This window comes from Lepidochelys olivacea, assembly GCF_965140295.1.
Source record: "Lepidochelys olivacea isolate rLepOli2 genome assembly, chromosome: 7".
Classification (NCBI taxonomy): domain Eukaryota; kingdom Metazoa; phylum Chordata; order Testudines; family Cheloniidae; genus Lepidochelys; species Lepidochelys olivacea.
In genome coordinates this window covers 59,744,666-59,768,759 of record NC_140417.1, presented here as the reverse complement: position 1 = coordinate 59,768,759, position 24,094 = coordinate 59,744,666, and the positions used below count along the sequence as shown (strand labels likewise).

Sequence of the window (24,094 nt, the reverse complement as noted above, 5' to 3'; positions counted from 1 at the left end):
TTCATGAACTTGATGTCCTCCTTCACTCAATGTTACAAACATCTTTGGGATTCCTGTTTCTGATTCTAAGTTGCTTTCTTCTACATTGGTTGTCACTAGGGGATGATCCAGCTCCCACTGCAGTCTATAGAAAGGCTTCCATTCACTTCAGTGGGAGCTGGACCAAACCCTAAAACAGTTACAGTTATTTTAGCAGAGTTTTGACAGAGAGCTAAATGATAAATGTAATTTTTAGGATGAAAGGCAACGTACCTCCAGTCAAAATGAGCCAGTCAAAATGAGCTTATGTAAGGGGACTGTTGCCCCCTTACTAACATTCAGTGGGGGTGTTTTAGTTGCTAGCTCCCAGTACTAAAAAGGGGGAAGGGTCGATGGGGAATCAGGACCCTGAGACTGCCAGTCCCTAGGAGCAATGGGAAGAGGCCAATGCTCCAGGTCAGCCTGAATGACAGGGCGGGCAGGCTAATCAGGGAGTCGGGAGGCTGGGGAGTCCCATCCTCCGCGTGAGCTGGACTTGCCTGGGTCAGACAGAGTGGGGCCCAGCTAAGGAGAAAGCAGGGGCCTCAGCTGAGCTGGGGAGCAGAGCTGGGCCAGATCCAGAGGGACCAGAAAAGCAGGCCAGAGAGAGCAGACCCTGTCCTGGGAGCAGAGCTGCAGCCCCAAAGCTAGAGCACAGCCCAGAGAAAGCAGACTTGCCCTAGGAGCAGAGCTGCAGCCCCAAAACCAGAGCACAGCCCAGAGAAAGCAGACTTGCCCTGGGAGCAGAGCTGCAGCAACCAGAGCCAGAGGGGCCAGAAAAGCAGCCCAGGAAGCAGGTCAGTGCTGGGAGCAGTCACAGAAGCAGCCTGCAGAGCAGACCTGTCCTGGGAGCAGAGCTGTAGCAACCAGAGGCAGAGGGGCCAGAGAAGCAGCCCAGGGAGCTGGAGGCAGAAAAGCATTAGCAGCAGTGCAGAGAGGGAGTGGTGGAGATGGGGCTGGAGCAGTCCGGAGTTGGGTGCGGTGAGCAGCTGGGGAGAGCGAGGGGGACTCTGGGCAGCGGGCCCAGCACTGGGAGACGCCTCAGCCAAGCGGCTCTGCAGGCCAGGCTTGGATCGTAACCCCGACAGGGCAGGGGCGACACAGGGAAGAAGGGTCCTACCACTTAGAGCCTGAGAGCGTGTGACCACCACCAGAGCAAGTGTCCAACCCGTAGCATCCCTGCAGCACAGCCAGGGCCTGAGGAGGGGCCTGGGACTTACAAGGAACAGACTGTGAACGGCCCTGACATTCCAGAGACACTGTTTGTATGATGTTCCCTGCCACAGAGCGGGTTGATGTGTTTCCTTTAACCTTTCCCATTTTTCCTTATTCTTTTTAAAATTAAATGTTGATTAAATAACTTGCATTTGCTTTAAATTGTATGTAATGGTCAGTGGGTCAGAGAAGTGCCCAGTGCAGAGAGAGTACGCCAGAGTGGGGACACGCTAGCCCCTGTCCTAGGTGACCACAGCAGGGTTGGGGGGTCAAGCCCCCCAGGAGTCCTGGGCCCAGCCTTGTTGGGGTTACGAGGACTCTGCCAGACAGGAGAGTGGAAGGGAAGTCCCTCAAGGGCAGGGAGGCCACTGGGTAAAGGAAGTGGGAGCGAGGACTCAGATCCTTTCGCTTGCCCACTTCACCGGGGTAGTGCAGAAGCCAGGAAAGTTCTCCACAATAGTGGGATTATTCCCCCACTTACACTTAGAAAGAATCAGCTCTCAGCATTGCATCCTGTACTGAGGCAGAGTGGCCTCCCACTGAGCCAGATGGGGAGGGACCACTCTGTGAACCCAGGTGGACAGAGTCAGCCCATGCTCACCCCTCCCACCAGAAGTCAGGAGATGGGACAGGAAGTATAAAGGGCAGATCCTGCAGCTCATTTGGGTTGCAGCCACCAAAGGATACAGACACCTCCTGCCCACTCCCGAGTTGGGAGACCATAGCAGAGCCCCACCGAGCTGAACACTGGCCAGAGTTGTTGGAGCCATCCGCTAGGGTGGATGTCCCGATTTTATAGGGACAGTCCCGATATTTGGGGCTTTTTCTTATATAGGTGCCTATTAGCCCCCATCCCCTGTCCTGATTTTTCACCCTTGCTATCTGGTCACCCTACCACCCACTGACCAAGGCACTGAGGAGTCGCTGGGACTTCCACTAGCTACCTATCATGAAGAACCGGAGGACCCCCCATGGATCCAGGTACACACTGAGGGGAGGGGAGGAAATGGCCCAGGGACAACCGACCCCAATCTGGCTATGTCGCTGCCAAAAACCCAGTCAGCATGTTGCAGCTGGATTCCCCACTGACCCAGTGATGGAACACGCTGCCACTGTCAGGGCCCTGGGCTGGGACCTGGAGGAGTCGGTTGGGCCTGTGTCCCCCTTCCCCCTGCTACCCCACCCCTAGAGTGGCAGTCTCCCCTTTCTGGGCCAAGAGGCCTGCATTGATCAGCTGTCCACTGGAGTTAGGATACCCGATCCCTTTGTTGCTCTGTCCTGAGTACAGGCCAAGCCACAGAGTATTTTCTGCCCCACCCTGACTGAGGACCTCGGTGCAGAGACTCATCTGCAGCTCTGTCCTGATTGTAGGTGAGAGACTTGAACTGGTTGCCGCTCTGTCCTGATCACAGGCCAGAGTCCTAAACTGTTTTGCCCTGCCCTACCTGAGAGCCTGGGGTCAGAGACTGTTTTGCTGCTCTGCCTTGATTTCAGCCTAGAACCCCTAACTGTTTACTGCCCTGCCCTAACTGCAGGTCAGAGTCATAGACTGGTTGGTGGCTCACCCTGCTTGAGGGCCTGGGGCCCAGAGACTCATTTGTGGCTCGGCCTGGACTGCAGCCAGAGCCATTGTCGGAGCAGCGCTCTGCTAATTCCCTGACTGTGGGCGACGTTCAGTGACATAGTCAAGCGGAGTGGCCTGCCACTGACCCAGAAGGGAAGGAACCACCACTAACTCACTACACATTCCAAACTTGTTTCTTTGGATTTTCAGACCTCCCGCAAATACATTGTTCTCAGCTAAAACAGATCAGAAATCGCTTGTCTATTTTAATACAATAATGCCAATAGCTTTTTACTGATAGTCACACAGCAGGGAATTCCAAACAATGAATGTCAGGAGAAAAATGTTGAAAAACCTGGTTGATTCATTACTTCCTGAATATGAAATAGTTTTTCTGGAATGTATAAATCACTTATTTTATGCCAGAATACTTGTTTTGGTACTTCTTCCATATCCATTATTGCTAACATCAATGAACAGAGCCATTTTTAGTGGGGTCCTCCAGAGACTGATTCTATGCCCAACGCTATTGAATATTGTTATCAATGATCTAGATTATGATATAAAATATTTGTTGGTAAAGTTTGCAGATGACACAAGATTTCTGGGATAGTAAATAACGAGGTGGACAGGCTACTGTTACAGAATTCTCTGAACCTCCTGGTTCAATGGTCACTGTCCGGCACGATGTGTTTTAACACAGCCAAATGCATGGTAATACAACTGGGAGTAAAGAATGCAGGTTACAGCTACAGGATGGGAGACTCTGGCCTTGTCTACACTACCAGGGTAAGTTGACCTTAGTTACGCTACTCCCGCTATGTGAATAATGAAGCTGGAGTCGACATAGCTTAGGTTGACTTACTGCGGTATCTACAGCATGCTGCGTCAACAGGAGACACTCTCCCATCGACTTACCTTTCTCCTGTCATTCCAGTGGAATCCCGGAGTCACCCGGAGAGCGCTCTGCAGTCGATTTAGGGGTCTTCACTAGACCCGCTAAATTGACCCCCCCGCTGCATCGATCACAGCAGCATTGATCCCTGGTAAGTTTAGACATGGCCTCTATCTTGGACAGCAGAGACTCAGAGAAGGACTTAGGGTCATCTTAGATAATCGCCTCAGCATGAGCTCCCAGTGGCAAAAAGAATTAATGTGATCCTTGGAAGTATGAAAAGCAGGAATATCAAGCAGAAGTAGGGAAGGGATCTTGCCTCTGAACACAGCACTGGTAAGACCGCTACTAGAACACTGTGTCCATTTCTGAAGCCCACACTTCAAGAAGGATGTGGAAATACTGGAGGTAGTTTAAAGGAGGGCCACAAAAATGATGGACGAGTAGAAAAAAGCCTTACGAAATAAGGTTTGAGGAGGTCAACTTATTCAATTTATCACAGCAAAGGTTGAGAGCTTCTGACTGGACCCAATCTTGCTTAGTTTTTAGTCTGGATGGGTTCATCTCCTGAGGCAGGATAGCTGGAAACAAAAGATCTAACAATATTGCTGAAAGCTCTAAATTCTCATCCTTGTCAGTGTCAGAGGGCTGTTTGCATTTGGAAGTCATTACTGGGTCGCTGTTGACAAGCCAGTTTGGAAATTTTTGAAGACCCACAAGAGTGATTAAAGGATTAGAAAATATGACATATAGTGATAGGCCCAAGGAGCACTGTCTAGTTAGCTTAACAAAGAGGGGTGTCTTGATTACAATGTGTAAGTAACTGTATGGGGAACAAATATTTAATAATGGGCTCTTCAATCTAGCAGAGAACAGTCTAACACCATCCAATGGCTGGAAGTTGAAACTAGACAAGTTCAGACGGGAAATAAGGTGTAAAATTTTAACACTGAGAGGAATTAATCATCAGAACAACTTACCAACGGTCATGGTGGGTTCTCCATCACTGACTATTTTCAAATCAGGATTGCATGTTTTTCTAAAAAAGCTGGTCTAGGAATTATTGTGGAGGAAGTTCTCTTGTCTGTGTTACACAGGAGGTCAGACTAGATGATCACAATGGTCCCTTCTGGCCTTGGAATCTATTAGTCTATGAAATCACTTTTTGTATTTTAATCGGGAATACAAAAGAAGAGGAAAGGGTCTATGTTGTTCCAGAGCACTTCGTTTCGGTTTCTACATTTCATTTTAATTTAGAGGAAGATAGTCAGTCACTTTTACAAATGTTTCAAGGCTCTCAGTGCATTCCCATCTGACATCAGAAGATGCAAGTTACCAAGCAGAGCTATTTATGTTGCTTTATTCATTCACTTCCAATGAAGCTGAGACATCTGAACCCAGTCAGATACACTGACATGATCACAACATGGCTGGTTAATTGCAGTTTGAACGGTCTGCTCTTGATGTACCCCACATACCAGGAATTACACTCTATCCTTGAAGGAAGCACTAAGCTTCTTGAAACACATGCCCTTGAGCTCCAAAGGGCATCCTTCCAGTTCAAGGAGAGGTAGTGATTATAGTTTTTATGTTAAAAGAAAAGAAGTACTTGTGGCACCTTAGAGACTAACAAATTTATTAGCACATAAGCTTTCGTGAGCTACCATGTCAAGGTTCCTTTCCCACTCTGAACTCTAGGGTACAGATGTGGGGACCTGCATGAAAGACCCCTTAAGCTTATTCTTACCAGCTTAGGTCAAAAACTTCCTCAAGGTACAAACTTTGCTTTGTCCTTGAACCCTATGCTGCCACCACCAAGCGTGTTAAAGAACAGGGAAAGAGCCCACTTGGAGACGTCTTCCCCCCAAAATATCCCCCCAAGCCCTATACCCCCTTTCCTGGGGAAGGCTTGATAAAAATCCTCACCAATTGGCATTGGTGAACACAGACCCAAATCCTTGGATCTTAAGAACAATGAAAAAGCAATCAGGATCTTTTCTATGTTGTGTCTCTGAATGCATTTGGAGCCTGTGAGTGTTCAGTATAATTATTAATCACATTTGTTATGGGAGTGCCTATTGCACTACACAAACACAGAATAGTAGACAGTCCCTGCCTTAAAGACCTTACCATCTAAATAGATGAGACATACACAGGGTAAGGGGAAATGTGTGTAATGTACAAGCAGAGTGTTAGAAACCTGCAACTATGGCAGTTATTATTTGTAACTATTCAAAATCATTCCCTTCTGCTTGTTGTTGTTGTTGTTAACTTTCTTCAGCAGTTTTAGTGCTGGTAAAAAAGTACCAGATTGGTGGCTTTGGACAGCAAAGTCTTCTGTTCATTCACAGAACAGATAGAGCACAGATTACTTGGCCCTGATCCTGCAGATTGGGTCCCAGGGGTGGCTGCTGCATCCACATGCAGATCTGTAGAAGTCAATGGGGGCACAAGGTCCACCCACAGACACTAACTTGCAAATCAGGCCTTCCTGTGTTTTCTGTCGAGCACCCAGAATGCTTCTGGCTGCAATTAAATAATAATAAATAGTCATTAATAACAGCAGCTCAAACTCCACCCCTGCCCCACCCCCTCCCAACCCAATTCCAACTCCTTCCCCAAAGTCCCCGCCCCAATTCCGTCCTCTCCCTACCCCATTCCGACTCCTTCCCCAAATCCCCGCCCCAGCCCCGCCTCTTCTCCGCCTCCTTCCCTGAGCACGCCACGTTCCCACTCCTACCTCTCCCTCCTGGAGCTTGCTACGCCGCCAAACAGCTGGGAGGTAGGTGGAGGAACGGGGACATGGCGCGCTCAGGGGAGGAGGTGGAGGTGAGGTGGGGTTGGGGGGTGGGGAGGGTAGCTTGTCTGCCAGTGGGTGCAAAGCACCCACTAATTTTTCCCCATGGGTGCTCCCTGGAGCACCCACGAAGTCAGCGCTTATGCCCATGACCATGGGTCCCCACCCTCTGCTCCTTCCCTTCTCCTCAAGGCCCCGCCCCCTGGCCTGGCTGGAAGCCAGGCTGAGGTAAGAGCTTCCCAGAGAGCTCAGGCCACTGTGTGGAGCTCCTGATCCACCTTCCCTGGGGGGACAGGGACACAGGCTGGGGGCTGCTCTTGGCCCTCCCGGCCCCCCACCCAGGTCAGGTGGATGGTTTGGGGCTCCCCACAGCTGCCTGGGCCTTCCTAGGCAGCTCATAGAACAGCCTAGGGTGACCCCCATACATCCAGTTTGGGCCAGGACAGTCCCCTTTTTAAGCCCTGCCCAGGACATCCTGACTTTTTTGGCAAAACTGAGCATTTGTCCCATTTGCTCTTGCCAACTGATCTTCCCTTTCGGGGGCCCAGCATTGCAAAGGAAGTTGCTTATGTGCAAAATAATCTATGTATCTGGCTGTTTAAGTCACGCGCATTGGGTAGCAGAGCTAAGAGACACAGATGGATATTGTCTGAAAGTTGACATTTTGACGGAAAGTGTGTGTGGGGGGGAAATTTCCGCTAAGTTTTACACTTACTTTCCCTCCTCCCCCCACATTTCAAACAGCTCTAACGGCAAAGAAGACAAGAGGACTTCCCGGGGGCTTGATCCTGGCTAAGGCAACACTCCTTTTGAGATCAGCTGTACCGGTTCAGGGCTTACAAGGGGAAGGATGTAGCTGCAAACATTTTAAGGGCTGGATGCTACACATGATAGTCCCATTCAAGAGTCAAGCTGTGATGGGATGTACTTGCCCTGCACGGAAGGTGAAGGGGCTAAGCCAGCACTCTTGGCAGCAGAAGCCACGCCCCCTCACCACTGCTGGGCATGCTCCAGGTGGAGCAGTAGTATAAAAGGGAGTCCCTCAGCTCAGTCTGGGATAACTGCGGGAGAAGAAGGATGCACACTGCAGGTTCCAGCTTGGAAGCAGGTAAAACCCCAGACTGCAGGAGCCAGAGGCGACGAGACACAGGCAGATGCCCAGATACCTGCAGATGCCCAAGGGAGATCAGGGACACAAGGAGCATCACAGGCTGAGGAACCCGGAGACCCCGAAGATGCCCAGACAACAGCCACTGGCAACACAGTAGAAAGTAGCCGGGGGGGGATTAGCCGTCATCCCAACTGAGACAGGTGGTCTCAAGCATGGGTCTGCCATACTTTTACCCCGCCCCCGATGGGTGATGGGGTGTACTTGCCCCATGAAACAAGGTCAAAGACGTGGCCAGAAACAAGCCCATCCCTCTGAGGACTGTGTGTCCAATGGGTGCAAAACATAATCACTTTGGTAGCATTTCACACCCACTGTGCACCGGTGTAAATGATGATACACGATAGAGGAAATGCAGACTCAGGTCATCAGGCTCCTGGAGTGATGGAAGTCAGGGATGGTAATGGCCCACTAGGCCATTTAACCCATCCCAGAGGGTCAACGGAGGATGATCAAGTCTCTAGGGAAACCCTTCCACAGCTGAAGAGATGTCACCATAGAGAAAGGTTTATATTCAGCTCTTTCCTTCTTTCTTCATCTCTGGCCCACTGCTCATTTCTGTTGTGCTCTCCTTTTAATCTGAGGAATCATTTATTATTTGGCAGAGGGGGAAATGGCACATGGGGATTACTCTGCAAGACATAACAGCAGAACATGAATCAACTGGTAAAGTTTAGAGACCTTTGTAATCAGTCACCAGGAGTCCAGGACTTTATAAATTCCCCACTAATTGTTAAATTGCCATTAATCACGCTGCACACCCTGATAGCTCACAGCAACAGGCTTCTTCCCCAGCCCAGGGAAAAGATTTTGCATTAAGTGATAGTGTCAGTGGCTTTCCTGAGTAATTTCCTGCATTCTTACATCACCAGGAACCTGTAAGACGGCTGCATTACAGTTCAAGCAGCATAATCAGCATCAGATGTGAAACCCAGGCAGGTTCATGGGCTTAAAATGGAGACTATGTCATTTTGAAGATACTCCTCTAATGTCAGCTAATCAGCTCCAATAAAGAGGCTGTGCTCAGTTCATCAGGCTCAGAAGGGTCCTTACCTTGCAAAATCACAGGTAACAGATTGACTTGTGTGACACCAGACAGGTCTAGGCTGTAGGAAAGGGGGACCCTCACATGCTTAGAAAGTTTGGCTTTAGAATGCATCCCATCGAAGCTGCTGGAATGCTTAATGAAAGCTTTGCCGGGTTCTCTTCTACCTGCAGTATCCTCTTCCCAAACATTCATCCCCACTGAGTCCCATCACCAATGCCAGCCATCTGGTCCCAGAACTATTTTTTTCAGTCCTCTTCAAAATCAGTTCCCCCAGCCAGTCCCTCTGCAATGGTAGGACAGATTTACAGTGGGCAAGGAGGGTTGCTCCACGTTAAACCAGTGAACCCAATGGATAGCAAAGCTATCGGGTGCATTTCTGAGCAGACCCTGTGCAGAAGAGGCAGGAAGGCCACAGCAATGCTGCTCTTTTAAGAAGTTCAGGCGTGCAGAAGTGAGGCAGGTGAGAATTCTGTTTCTTTGGCTAAAGGAATGGACACGATCCAGTATCAGTCTTATTGTCCTCTCCCCAGAGCAGTCATCATTTTTAGGTGGCTTTTTGTTAGTTTCCCTTTTGAGGTCTGATGTCCATAGTTATTTTTCAGAACAGATGGAGAAATTAAAGTCTGTCTGTCTGTCTGCCTGATGTTTCACTTTTGAACATGGCAAGAGAAAATGTTCTACTGCTCCCCTGCCTCTGGGGCAAACAAGGATGAACTTTGGAACAGCAAGAGTGTGCAAGCTCCCAGCGTTGTGCTTTTCTGGGCCCCCCTCTTCAGTGAATCTATCACAGCCCCCCGATCATTAAGTGCCACTTGAAGGGTTGGAGTTATTAGCCTCTGTGCAAATTGTGTGCTCACAAATGAAAACCACTTGTGTGGGGGAGGGCTTGTACAGCTGCAGGGTGTGACATCATTTCTGTTCACGGCGACTAGTGTTTGCCACCTGCAAACTGAGACTCTACGATTAAAGCAGGGGAGCTGCAGGTCCCATCTGAGAGTCAGCTGCAGACTGGGGCTGGTTCCTTGGCTCCTTAGCTGTGAGGTCTGCCCTGCCTAGAGTGCTTGGAAGAGGAGAATCCACGAATGGGTGCTACAATGGAGTCTTTGTCTGGAGAGGGAATGGAGCTACGGGTTGGATCCAAAATTCTGAATCACCCACCTTCCTCCAACCGGGGAACAGCCCTCTCATGTTATTCAAACAGCTCGGGGCAGCACTTCACCTGTTTTATTCAGATGAAACTTCACTGAAAGCAATGGAGTTACATAGGTGTAAAACTTGTACAGCAGCAGAGAATCAGAGCCTTCTTCAGCAGAGGGAAACGGCATGAAATGTGTAACTCCAACTTCTAAGCGATTCCCACACTGGGTTTCAGGTTTTTTTATTCCAAAGCCAGAAGGGAGCACTGCAATGATCTGGTCTGACCTCTTGTATAACACAGGCCAGAGAACGTCCCTGGATTAATTGCTGTTTGAACCAGAGTTTTGCACCAGGTTTTTTGTGGCATGGTCGAGGTGGTTTATTTTATCAGAATCTTTCTGCTCCACCCTAATTAAAAGCACTTCGCGCCTGGTCCAAAGTGCTATTACATCACAATAGAAAGATTCCCGTTTACTACAATGAGCTTTGGGTGAGACCTGTGGTGAAAGCACATTGCTGGTTTGACTCCAGCCGCACAAACAGTTTGGAGACTGTTACTTCCAGAAATTTTTTACTTCCTTGGAAAATTTCCTAAAAGAATCTTTTATTGGTTTTCCCCTCTTAGTGCATCTCACAGATGTCTGCTTTGATATAGAGCTAACCATTTTTTAACCTTCCTAATACAGTAACGTACCCTTGAATAAACACAGTAAACTGCTATCCGGGGGAGAGCTTGCTAAAAAATTAGCTTGCTGAAGAGAGTAAGTCAGTGTTTCCTTTCCTCCTGGTTACGATACAATCCAGAAGTGCAGGATGGGATTGCTTTGCTGGGGGATCCCATCATCATTCATGGAGTCCAGGTGCTTTCTGAGCACCAGGGGGCATTGAATCATCAGTGCAGAACTCTGCAGGATCCGAGCCTTTCCGTGCACAGATAAATGGAAGATCCAGGCTGTTGGCCCCTTTCCCCATCAAACACCCACTTAATGAAACGGTTAGGACCAAGTCCGGCTCGGGCAAGAGAAATCATGGCCAGTGAAGTTTATGCATAGATGGATTTTGGCTTCATCCGAAGTTACTGCCTTTACTTGGATGCAAATTCATTTTGCATTCAGAAAATATTTTCGACAAGGCCATTTCCTTTCTCCCCTCCGGGGTTATTTTTTTTTTTTTTTGCACATTCCTTCGGGAAACATTGTAACGAGCTGCTGGGTGTGCACATATGTGTGTGTGCATGCTACTGTCCTTTATTAGATGGAATCAGCCCTGCTCAACTACGAACAGCTGCTGGAAATTCTCCTTCAGCCTACGTAGCAAGGACTAGGCTTTCGGAGCAAGAGACGAGGAGTTCTGTCCCCCGCTGTTTCTGTGAAGTATCAGTTGGCTTACTGCAGAGCAGAGTGACAGCTGTGAGGTTCCTAGGCTGCCACAGTTATGACTGAACATATTCAAAAGGTAATAAAGGGAATTGCTTGTTAGGCAAAGCTGGGCCTAAACTGCACCTACCCTCTCAATCAAAAGCATAATTGGTTAAAAATGTAGCAGAAATGTTATACAGTTCAACCATGGAAGTATCACATGAGACCAAATAAAGGTGAACCAGGAAGGGAACATATTCCAGATGATTAAGGCAGAATGCCGCAGGGTTATCCTTCCACTCCATGAGCACGCTGGTACTGATGTTCAGCACTGTCTGCCCCCTGGTGTTCAAGCAATGCACAGCAAAGGAAATCAACAACTTGCAAGAATGGCTGAGTTGGGAATAGCCCCTAGGTATCCTGAGTACCAGTTCAGTGCCTTATCCATTAGACAGGGCTGCCCCTCATACTATAGGCAGAGTTGATAGCACTGCACCCCATGTACCTAACAGGGAGATATGTGTGTGTCATCTGCAAACTTTATCAGTGACGATTTTCTCTTTTCTTTCAGGTCATCAATAAAATAGTTAAATAGTGTAGGGCCAAGAAGGAATCCCCATTGGACCCCACTCACTCGATGACAATTCCCCATTTACAATCACATTTTGAGACCTGTCCATGAGACATTTTTTTAATGTGTGCCATGTTAATTTTATATTGTTCACGGTTTTTTAAATCAAAATGTCAAGCGGTACCAAGTCAAACACCTTACAGAAGTCTAAATATATTGCACCAGTGTAAGAGACTTTGGTGTGGGCAGTATGGCCTAGTCATTGCAGCTGGTCAGATATAATGGAATCGAGGGGAGGCCAGGAGGCAGGGATTTCCCTAGACACATACCCCCCCCCCCCGGGGGGGGTGTACATCCCTCTGAATTTCCCCAACCTCCCTTCCCTGTTACAAAACAGTGTTGCCAATGTCGTTGGTTGGAAATTTGAATTGAAATCGAGAAATTAATACACACTTTAAAAGCATACACAGTATATGAGAAAATACTTGTACCTGAGAAAGCATAATGGGTTTGAAAAGTATGAATAAAGACTAGCTTCCTCATACAGCTGTATTTATGACAATGTCGGCCCATTTGTTTCGGCTATATTGGCCTACCTAATAATTTCAAATTATTATTCGTAAGCAAGGTGTGAATGAGCTCTCCCCTGCCAGCAGCTCATGATGAGCCAGTGGTGGGTGGAAAGGCTTCAGGACCAGACAGTATTTACATGAACACACCTACTCTGCCTAGGTATTCAGAAGATGGAGCTGTGCTGCCCAAGTGATCAATTTTGGCTGGTGTTGAGTTACAAATCACTTTAGTACTGAATGCGGGGGTCATGAAATGTTGTTATCCTTATTGTATGAGTAAAGGGCAGCAGAACTGTGCTTAGCCTGACTGAATGAGAGGGTCTCCCTCAGTGCTTAATTTGTGCCAGGGCTTTCCAGGGCTGAGCCCCAGCACCTCTAGGCTTGGCAGCTCATAGCCCTGAGACCTCTGGGCTTGTCACATCAGTTATGAAACTGACAAACCTGCTTGAGCCCCGACACCTCTTTCATTACAAATTAAGCCCTGGTCACCCTCAACTGAACTGCAGTCCCTAAGCAGGAGGTTTGGATGCCAGATCCTAGTGAAGAGAGAGCGGGTGGGGCACAGGTGTTTTGCTTGGTGGTGTGGGCTCTGCCTAAGAGTCACAGGCACTATCTGACCTGCCCCTCTCGCCTGTTTAGAAATAGAGCTGATTAGGCTCCAAAGAGAGTCTTTTGGTTTAAGTGACCACTAGAGCTGACATCACTGATAATCAGATCTAAGTGCCTGCTGTGGGACCGTTTCTGTAGACAAGACAGCCCAGCCTGCACTCATTGTGAGGTTCCCCTGCTGAGAGCTGAAATCACTGATTGCTGGGCTCAAGAGACCAACTTGCAGAGGTCACAGTGGCAGGTGGCAGCAGAAGGTGACAGTGCAGGGCCATTGGGGACTGAGTGGTAGAGTGAACAGTGGCATAACAAACAGCAGCCAGAACATTTGGTTGTTGGATTATGTTTTAGTGACTTCACTCCAGAATGCTAGATTTGTGACTGGGAAACTTATATAAATACACGTTTCCTAATAGGCCAAGTTTTTTTAAATACATTATTTGCCAAGGTCATTATCTCACATCATTGCTATCTCGAGAGGTCATTATCTTGGGGAGTTTCTGTACTAAACTTTTTTATTATTATAATTAATTTGTATGTAAGAACAGCCATATTGGGTCAGACCAATGGTCCATTGACCCCAGTATCCTGTCTTCCGACAGTGGCTATTCCAGGTGCTTCAGATGGAATGAACAGAACAGGGAATCATCGAGTGATCCATCCCCTGTCATCCAGTCCCAGCTTCTGGTGAACAGAGGCTAGGGACACTCAGAGCATGGGGTTGCATCTCTGCCCATCCTGGCTAATAGCCATTGAAGGACCTAACCTCCATGAACTTACCTAGTTCTTTTTTGAACCCTGTTGTAACTTTGGCCTTCACAACATCCCTGGCAAAAAGTTCCATAGGTTGACTGTGCATTGTATGAAGAAATACTTCCTTTTCTTTGTTTTAAACTTGCTGCCTATTAATTTCATGGGATGACTTCTGGTTCTTGTATTAAGTGAAGGAGTAAATAACACTTCCTTATTAATTTTCGCCACAGTCAAGATTTTATAAGCCTTTACCATATTCCCCCTTAGTCATCTCTTTTCCAAGCTGAAAAGTCCCAGTCTTTTTAATCTCTCCTCATATGGAATCTGTTCCATTCCTCTAATCATTTGTGTTGCCTTTCTATGCACCTTTTCCAATTTCAATATAGCTTTTTTGAGATGGGATGACCAGAACTGCACACAGTATTCAAGATGTGGGCATATCATGGATTTATATCGGGGTGGGCAAACTTTTTGGCCTGATGGCCACATCTGGGTGTGGAAATTGTATGGCAGGCCATGAATGCTCACGAAATTGGGGGTTGGGGCGCGGGAGGGGTTGAGGGATCCGGCTGGGTGTGGGCTTTGTGATGGGTCTAGAAATGAGGACCTGGCTGGTAGCCTCCTGGTGGTGATTAGAAATGTCAGCTGCCTCAGGCACCACACCCCCAGATTCTAGTCCAACATATCATTACAATCAACCCTATTATCTTTATCAACCAAACTTTTTTTAAAAAAATCAGATTGCAAATTAGTTTGACAGGATCTATTTTCCATAAACCCATATTGATTTGCATTAATTACTGTATATACTCGTTCATAAGCCAAATTTTTTTAGTAAAAAGGGAAGCACCAGAGAAGGGGGTCGGCTTATGAGTGGGTATACAGCGGGAGAGGTGGGACACAGCCCCTCCCCGCAACAGAGGGAGCAAGGAGAGGCAGCACAGCCAGCAGAGCCAGAAGGGAAGAGGTGGGGCCAGAGTATCTCTGCTTCTGGCCACGCTGCTCTCCCCCCAGCCTCTGAAGCAGCTGCAGCTCCAGGGTTGGCAGGCTGCAGCCGCGCCTCTTGGCCCCACCCACCAGAGTAGGCTGTGGCCGTGCTGCCCAGCCCAGCCTGCTGGAACAAGCTGCGTCCATGCCACTCGGTCTTGCCTGCCAGAGCAGGCTGCAGCCGTGCTGCCCAACCTGCCGGAGCAGCTCCAGCCAGGCCAGAGACATCCTCCCCTGGCCCTCCCCAGATAAGGTGGGAAGGGATGGGATGGGGAGAGTGTGGGAGTCCCAGGCTAGGGGTGGGGTCATGTGAGGGATGGTCACAGGGGTTACTCTCCTGACCCCCAGCTTCTCTCCCACCCAAAATTTCCCCACCAGTTGCTGTCCCGGCCCGTCAGGGTAAGCAGCTGGCGGGCCGGGACACTTTATTTACTTAGATTTACCTCCATGCCTGTGGACACTCGAGGTAAACAAACCATCTCAGCCACCAGTGGCTTATCCTGATGGCCCGGGAGCCAAAGTTTGCTAACCCCTGAATTATAGGGTCGGCTTATGAATGGGTCATAAAAATTTTCCATTTTTACTTATCCATCTTGGGGGCGGGGGTCAGGTTATAAATGAACCGGCTTATGATTGAGTATATATGGTACATTACCCTCTTTTAATTCTTTATTAATTGAGTCTCATATCAGCTTCTCCATTATCTTGCCCAGGATTAATGTCAGGCCTATAACTACCTGGGTCATCCAGTTTACCCTTTGTAAAAATTGGCACAACAGTAGCTTTCTTCCTATCTTCTGGAACTTCGCCAAGGCTCCAAGACTTATTGAAAATTAACACTAATGGTCCAGCAAACTTCTCAGTCAGCTTTTTTAAAACTCTTGGATGAAAGTTCTCTGGACCTGCTGATTTAAAAATGTCGAACTTTAGTAGCTGCTTTAATATCTTGCTGAGATACTAGTGGAATGGAAAAAGCGTTATCAGATGATATGACCACATCTTCTAATTTTCCCCAAATACAGCACAGAAATATTTATTGAACACTTCTGCCTCTTCTGCATTATTATTATTATTATTAATAATAATTCTACCTTTTCCATCTAGCAATGGACCAATACCATTGTCAGAATTCTTTTGGTTCAATATAACATAAAAATTCCTTATTGTCCTGCTAGCCATAGATTTCTCCTTGTGTCCCTTTGCATCCCCTGTCATTTTTTTTACAATTCCTAACTTCTGATTTATATTCATTGGACACTCAGGAAATGAGGAACACACAATTAGTGACCCCCTGTGTATAGTTTGCTTTAAGTGACTTGCCCAGCTTCACATAGGGACTCTGTGGCAGAGGCAGGGATAAAATCCAGTTCTTCAGAGGAGCAATCAATTACCTTAACCATAAGACCATCCTTTCTCTCTCTGCTATCCCCTGCTTCGTTCACTGCACTCCTCCCAACTTCTGCCACGAATGAGGCAGGGGTCTCGCGGACAATAGCCTCCCTCACTACACAAGCCTGATCCATCCCCAGAGCAGCTCCAGCCTGGAAAATGAATGGGGCGGGAGATCGGGGGAAATAAAAGTATATGACCATGTCATTGGAGACTGTATTATAATGCAAGCACACAAGGGATCTGAATTAAAGTTGAACGGGCAACCTTAATTCTGGCATTTCATAACATTTGAGTGCTTGAGTTTGTAATCTTAATAATGTTCTTTTAACGTCGTTTGGTGTGTGTAATTGAAGTATATATCCCCAGAACAGGCACCAACGACTCTCTCAGTGAACCCAGAGCATCTAACCCTGAGACAAAGAGCAAACAGATGGTACCCAATGGGAATGTAAGCCTCCCCACACCATCACTGTGTATCACCTTTGATCTGGAAGGACCCCAAGTCCAGTCTCAGTGCAGGACTTCTGAGCTGAGTGGCAACAAAGGGGCCACTCAGTGCCAGGTGTGGGGTGTTTTTTTTAATGTGGATGCCAGTCTAGTGAGTAGAAGGCTAAGACACCAGACAGCTGGCAGATGGTAACTTTTGGTCCAGGCTGACCTGGCTGGATCCAAACCTCCACCTTAGAACTGAATGACTAAATAGTAACCTCCCGGGCTATCCAGGCTCCTGAGGAACTGAAATACTGAGGCATTTTCTGCATCCTTGTGGTGGTTTTTTTGTTTGTTTTTTTCTTTCTAGAAGGATGTTTACACATGTGCTGCCTGCCAGAGCTGGTGATTTAGTGCAGATTCAGAGGCTTCTGTTGAACCAAACATGGCATGAACTTGAGTGGCAGATTGCAACAGCATGGTGGTTTTGAATGTGAATAACGACTCATTGAGTAGATGCAAAGTGCATCAATTAATCTTACTTAAAAGGGGTCTGGCTCACCTGCCCCAAATGTTTGTCTACAATATTTATTTTTGTTACACCAGGAATAATAGCAATGTCAAGCATCTGGGGCATCACATGCTGTATGTGCAAACTCCATCCCATTCTCCTCTCCCCTAACGTTACTTCTCTTCCAATCACAACTGAAAGCTGGCATGTTACGACAGATCGGACAATGTTTTTCCTAAGTGTTTGGTTGAATGAGAAAAATCCGTGCTGGTTTATTTATCCTTGGATCAGAGGGAATGGTTATTTCAAACTGTTTCAAATTGCTCTAGTCCCCTCTGTACACTGTAGAGAAAAGAAATAAACACCGTGAGCATGGATCTGATCTAATGCTGGTTTTACAACAGTCTAACTGTACAATACTTGACTTAGAACCAGGCCCTTTCTAAACCAAAGAGTATTATTAGTGGGGCTGGTTGAAATATTCTGAAGGAAACATTTTCCTGTTGGAAAATGGGGTATTATTGAAACTGACACTTTCTGTGGGGAATGATTGATTTCAGCAGATGTTTCCAGCAGGAAAATTCAAATGGAAATGTTTCATTTTGGGTCAGCATTAATCTCTGCATCCAACTGGGCTGCTGCAGTGTCTCATAGGAGTTGTAAATACATCTCCCACATGATCCATTCTCTCCTATAGGTCCTGCTCCCCAGCCAGACTACATCTCCCATAATGCACCGTGGTCTCTCCCTGTGGCCAAGGTGTGTCATCTGAGAGAAAAAAACAAAATGTCACAATATTAAATTTCCTATAGGACAGTAATTCCTTTTTTTGACCAGCTGTAAGTATCAGCCTGTTTGTATCTCTTTCCCTAGCTTCCTGGTGTTAGCGCAATGTTTGATGTTATGGTGAATAACCCCCGAAGATTTATAAAGCACAGACTGAAACAAAGCAAATAACCTTCGGGCTTAAACAGCTCAGAGTTCTAAAGGCAGAACCCAGAAGGGAAATGAAACAACTGCATCAAATCGGCCATTCAGATTATTAATGTGAGTCTTTAAAAGAGTCTATTCTGTATAAATTTTGCCCCACGTTGACCCTCCTTGATGCCAGGATGGGGAGCCGCAGACCCGACATACAAGGCAAGTCAATGCAGATGAAGGGGCTACTGGACACAGTGGCCTCAGTGGCTGCCTGGAGGAGTGGGGCACCCCCAGGCTGTGGCTCTCATGCCATTCCAACAGGCTGGAAAGTAACCATAGAGATGCACCTCAACCCTAGCATGCATCCCTCTGTTGGGGAATGGAATCTGTCTCCATAGCCCAGCGGGTTGTTCTGGGCTTGAGAATTATTTTCACCCTCTCTCTGTGTAATCCGTAACCATGTTTTGGAACTGAAATTAGTTCCCGTACGAAATGTGTCAGTGATTCTGTGCATGTTCATTAAGCTTTGCAGCCCCCTGGGTTGTAGGTCAGTATCGGTCACAGTGAGGGGTTTTATCCAAGACAGTAGATGAGTCAAGAACCCTGCATGTGTACAAGGAACCCAGGAGCCCTACCTCCCCTATCCTCTGCTGTAATCACTAAGGGCCATTTCAGGTCCATTAGCCACACCCTGTGTGCAGAGAAGGTTCACTGGGCAGCTGTATCCCAGCCCCCAGGTCCTCCCTGGTATGCAGAGAGAGCTCCCACACTTAGAACTAGCTGACATTTTTCACACTAATTTTTTTTTGTCCAAAAAAGGGCCTTTTCCCCCCAAACAAGAAAATTACACATGCACGTACATATAGTTTTGGGGCAGTTCTCAATGGAAACAAACATGTTTTTGCTTTTCATTTCCCGCTGCCCCTTTTTCAGTAGCAACATAGAAACAAGGAGGGCGGGGGAGGAAAAAACCAACATGAACAACATTTCAAAAACTTTCTATTTTTTTAATTGAGATTTTTTTTCCCTCCAAAAACATTGGTGACATGTGAATTTTATTGTTGTTTTTCCAACCCCCCCGCCACACACACACACACACACACACACACACACACACACCCCTTCACAGGAGGCAGCATGTTCCCACCATGCAGCCTACCAGCAGAGCACAGGCTGATCTGCTCACTTCGTGCAGCACACTGTCCACCTTGGGTCACCATGTTCCACACAGGGAACTCTGAGGGAGCCACTGCTCTTCTCCCCTTTACAGAAGGGACGGTAATTCTACTTGGTTCTTATCCAGGTTGCGCTGGGGGGTGGGAAGCTCCTCACTCTTTCCTTCCTAAGTCCTGATCCTACCAATGACTTCAATCGAGCCCTTACCATGCACCCGTGTGTGGGCTCAGCAGAACCTGGCCCTGTGCTATTATGAATGGTTCCAACTTCATGTCATTCCTAGGGTTTCTCTTGACAGATTTGGGTTTCCTTTCTTAAGTGATTAGAATGCACTCACTCCTTTAACACTGAGTGAGCCATGGCTGGTTTTTGTTTGAATAAGGATTTTGTTCTGGCTAAAACAAGCCAAATGGCAATGATCAGATTACCCTGGATTTGTAGGATTTGATCTGGACTGTAATCTGACGCTAAATGGCTTAGAGAGCTGGAGGAAAGGAAGCCCTGTTCAGCCACTGGTGTTTTAATAAAGCTGCTACAATCTATAACTCATCCAAGTAATTGGTGGATAAATTCCCCTACCTTAGCCAAGAAACCCAAGCCAATCCCACCTGAATACTAAAATCATGAAGATAAAACAATGTTTGGAGCCTGCTTGTGGCAATAAATGTCTGCCATGTGTTTATATAGTCTCCACACTAGCAAAGCCCACAGAGACCAAAAATTGCTGGCACAAACAGCTGTAGGGCTAGCATGAGGTACACAGCAGTTAGCTACTGCATCGCCCTCCATGGAGAGAGGAAGCCAAAGAACATATGAGGTCCTCAACACGGCAGTGTTTAAAGAGAATCAGGCCAACTCCTGACTTACACGGGTATAACTCCCCTGAAATCAATAGTTACACCACTATACAATGAGGTCAAGAGGTCAGACTCAGAAAGAGGCTATAAGTGGTTACACTCACCACCGTAGCACTGCTTGGCAGGAGGCTGGGGTGTTGAAGAGGTCTTCCCGTCTAGCACTCCATGTTGGTCACCTCTTTGGCCCTGCGATGGGCTGATTCCATCATGACTCAGCTCTGGCTAAGTTCTGTCTAGTCCGGACCCCTTCTGGGGTGACAAAAGTACAAAACGTCCCAACACAAGCGATGTCTCCTCTTGAGCTATTCCTCAGCCCATCCTTTAGGTTCAATCTCCAGCCCCATCCTGAGCTCAGTATTCCTTATGTTGGGCTTGTATGCCCCTTCTTCAGGGCTACTTGGGGAACCCAGGCCCACCTTCTGCTCTGGATTCTGACCCAGGAATGCTGCATTGAGCGGCTAGGTCTGCTCCTTCAGACATGCTGCTCTTTCCCTGGGCCACGTCCTACCTCCCAGCCCTGTGTGCTTCTTCCCTGCCACCTGTGCTTAACTCAGCCTCTCATCTGGTTCCTAGGTCTCTGGCTTCTCCTTAGGTCCTCCCAGCTCCTTTCTCTGCTGGAACATTAACCCCTCAAGATTGCCTCTCTGTGCCTTGTCCCCTTTCCAGTGATTGATTTGTCTGTGTGGCCTTCTTTAGCATACCTTCCCCAGGTCTTTCGCAGAGAGAGCGGGAGCTCCCTACCTCCTCTCTCCTGGGTCCTCTTCTAATTGAGCTCTCCACTCTGTTCCTGTGTCTTCTTTGATCTTTCCCCCATGACTCTCCCCAGGTTTTCCTGGGGCACAGCGGGATGAGTAAAGTCACAAAGAGCAGCAGTGAATGCTCAAGAAGTGGCAGGAGAGATGTAGGGCCGTGAAAAGGCCTTGTGGTTCCATCAGCACAACTGGAGCTGTGGTTTCCTCTTGGTAAGGACCTAATATCTAGGAAAGAGCTTGCTGTTATTACTAGTGGTGGCCCCCAACCAAACGGCCGGCTCTCAGCACCTCCCAGCATTTGGACTTGCTCAGTTCTGGATTCAAGCATGGCTGGTGTCTGTCTCCGTCATGGGCTGGGCTATGACCCTAGATCTGATAAGCCATAAACATCAGGGAAATCGGGATGTGGGTCCCAACTTCACATCTCGGTCCCCTCACCAATTGTTGATAAATTGAACTAATAAGGTGTCCACAGGGTTAAGAGGCTGGTTTGCTACCAGCAAAGCTTGGGCTGTTCCTCAGATTGATACAGCGACTGCCCACTGCTCCTTGGTGTGGAACAGGGAATATGGACCAGGCATAAGGGTGGACAAGTCGCTTTGGGCAACATTCAGCACCATGCTGCTCCCGTGAACTTTCATGTTCTAGAACCGTACTTGCTTCCTAATACATGTATCCAGTTATCGTGGTATCAGGCACGAGAGTCCATTGGAGATATATTGGTAAACAGATAAAATGCCTGATAAAGGTAACAATCAACACAATCCATCTGATTTATGGTGAATGTGCTGTTATGACTCATTACAAGTCAGTCACCTGTTTTACTGTAACTATAGACCTCGCGAGAGCATTCTCCCTTCCCTTCTGTGTCTGTGATTTGCAATTGCTGCTATACTACAGCCAGACTTCAGGCTCTGTCAAAGCTACCTATCTAGTCATGGGGCCCATCACCTTAGCATGGATTAAAAAAACCAGGAATGGAGCCATATACCACAATAGGCAGAGACACTATGACTTTTTTCAATATCTAACCATAAGATCAAGAAAAAACTGAGCCAGCCCGTGTCTGTCTGGGAACCCCAGGACAGCTGCTGTAAGGCTCTGTTGCAACGGGTTAAGACGACACCGTTCAACAATCATCTTAGCTTTTGTCCTCACATGCTCTTCAAAATCATGCCGATCTTTATAGCCAGCTGCATACACTGACTGCCGTTGCACTCTGTGAACGTGGATTTGATGCGCTCGCTCTCTCTCTAATACAAATGGTGTTGAGAAAAAAAAGAAGAAAACCACTCAAGGAGCCCTGATCACTTCCTCATCAGGCTACAGCTCTGGCCTCTGTACATCTGGTTTGCACTTGCTTTCACTTTGATTCACTTCATGTTAAGCCTGCTGGTTATTAACTGGAACAAATTGCACTCATGTTCCTTTCAGCTCCGTAATCGGGGGGAGATTTCATACCCATAAAGACACATTAGATCGGCGCAATAACACTTTTAGGGGATGAGGAAGTAGTCAGAGACTCCTGCCAGCTTTAACACTTTGGATACTGACGCAGGATGTGGAGAGTTTCCCTGAGCTAAAGGGGGAAGTTGTGCCATGTGCCTAAGATACAGTCGCTCCGCTCCAGAAACTATCACTGTCCTCAGCAAACAGCTTACAGGGGAGCTTTCTATCACCGCTCCCTTGCTTTGCATTACACACGTCCCTTTGATGGGGATTAAAAAAGCAAAGGACGGACGTGAAAACTCACAGCGCCCTTGATTAAAAGTAAAATAAGAAACAGAAGGGAAATGAGTCTGGAGATGTAACATTTGCAGCTATAATATAATATAATTATAATTAATTAATAATATGCCCCCTACCATGATGTAGCACCTGCCATGTAAGGAGCTCCAAGTGCTTTACGGACATAAGAAAATTAATGCCCGCAATGCTCTGGTGAGATAGACAGGTGCCTACATTCTGTGGTGATGGACATCTGCCTAAGACCAGAGGTGAGCAAACTACGGCCTGCGGGCCACATGCGGCCCACGGGACCCTCCTGCCCGGCCCCTGAGCTCCTGGCCCGGGAGGCTAGCCCCTGGCCCCTCCCCCGCTGTCCTCCCTCCCTCACAGCCTCAGCTCGCCGTGCTGCCAGCGCAACGCTCTGGGCAACAGGGCAGCGCAGTTGCAGAGCCGCGGCCTGACCTGGTGCTCTGGGCAGCGTGGGAAGGGGGAAGGGGGGGTTAGATAGAGGGCAGGGGAGCTGGGGGTGGTGGGCAGGGGTCCCGGGGAGGTGCAGTCAGGAATGAGAGGGGGGGTTGGATGGGGCGGCAGGGGTCAGGGGTTCTGGGGGTGGTCAGGGGACAGGGATCCAGGGGTGGTGGATGGGGTAGGAGTCCCGGAGGGGCTGTCAGGGGACGGGGGGGTTGGATGGGGCAGGAGTCCTGGGGGAGCCATCAAGGGGCAAGAAGCGGGGGGAGGGAGGGCATCGGATAGGAGGCAGGGGCCAGGCCATGCCTGGCTGTTTGGGGAGACACAGCCTCCCCTAACCGGCCCGCCATACAATTTTGGAAACCCGATGTGGCCCTCAGGCCAAAAAGTTTGCCCGCCCCTGACCTAAGACAGATAGATACTAATTAATTTATATATTTGGAAACTGAGGCACACTTTCAGGCCCTTCCCCTGCACTGCTAAAGCCAATCAGAACTTTGCAATTGACATCAAGGAGCATAGGATCAAGCCTAAAGTGGCCAGTTGAGGATCCTCCTTCTTCAGGGGAAGCCCCCAATGGCGGGGGGAGGGATAGCTCAGTAGTTTGAGCATTGGCCTGCTAAACCCAGGGTTGTGAGTTCAATCCTTCTAGGGGGCCATTTAGGGATCTGGGGCAAAAATTGGGGATTGGTCCTGCTGTGAGCAGGGGGTTGGACTAGATGACCTCCTGAGGTCCCTTCCAACCCTGATATTCTATGATTCTATATGGCCAACATAGCTTGCTCTAATCTCCCTCGGCACACCGGGCATGTTAGGGGTGTGGCTGGGGCCAGTAGGGCACGGATAGGGTGGGTAAAAGAGGTATGGCCAAGGAGCAGTACTGCTCTGGCAATTCCCAGCTACTAGGACAGCCTCATGGTACCCTGTACAACCAGGTCCAACTTAAGCAGTCCTTTTCATTTGTAAAGTTTTCATAGATGGTTAGGGTTGGAAGGGACCTCAGGAGGTCATCTAGTCCAACCCCCTGCTTGAAGCAGGACCAATCCCCAATTTTTGCTCCAGATCCCTAAACGGCCCCCTCAAGGATTGAACTCACAACCCTCGGTTTAGCAGGCCAATGCTCAAACCACTGAGCTATTTAGGACAGAGCGGGGCACTGAGCTATTTAGGA

At 48.0% G+C, this 24,094-nt stretch overlaps 1 long non-coding RNA gene across 1 annotated transcript in view; it reads right to left on the bottom strand.

Annotated features, from left to right (window-relative positions):
* LOC311523858 overlaps positions 1-24,094 on the bottom strand; it is a 91,564-nt gene that overhangs the window by 18,394 nt on the left and 49,076 nt on the right. The window lies entirely within an intron of this gene.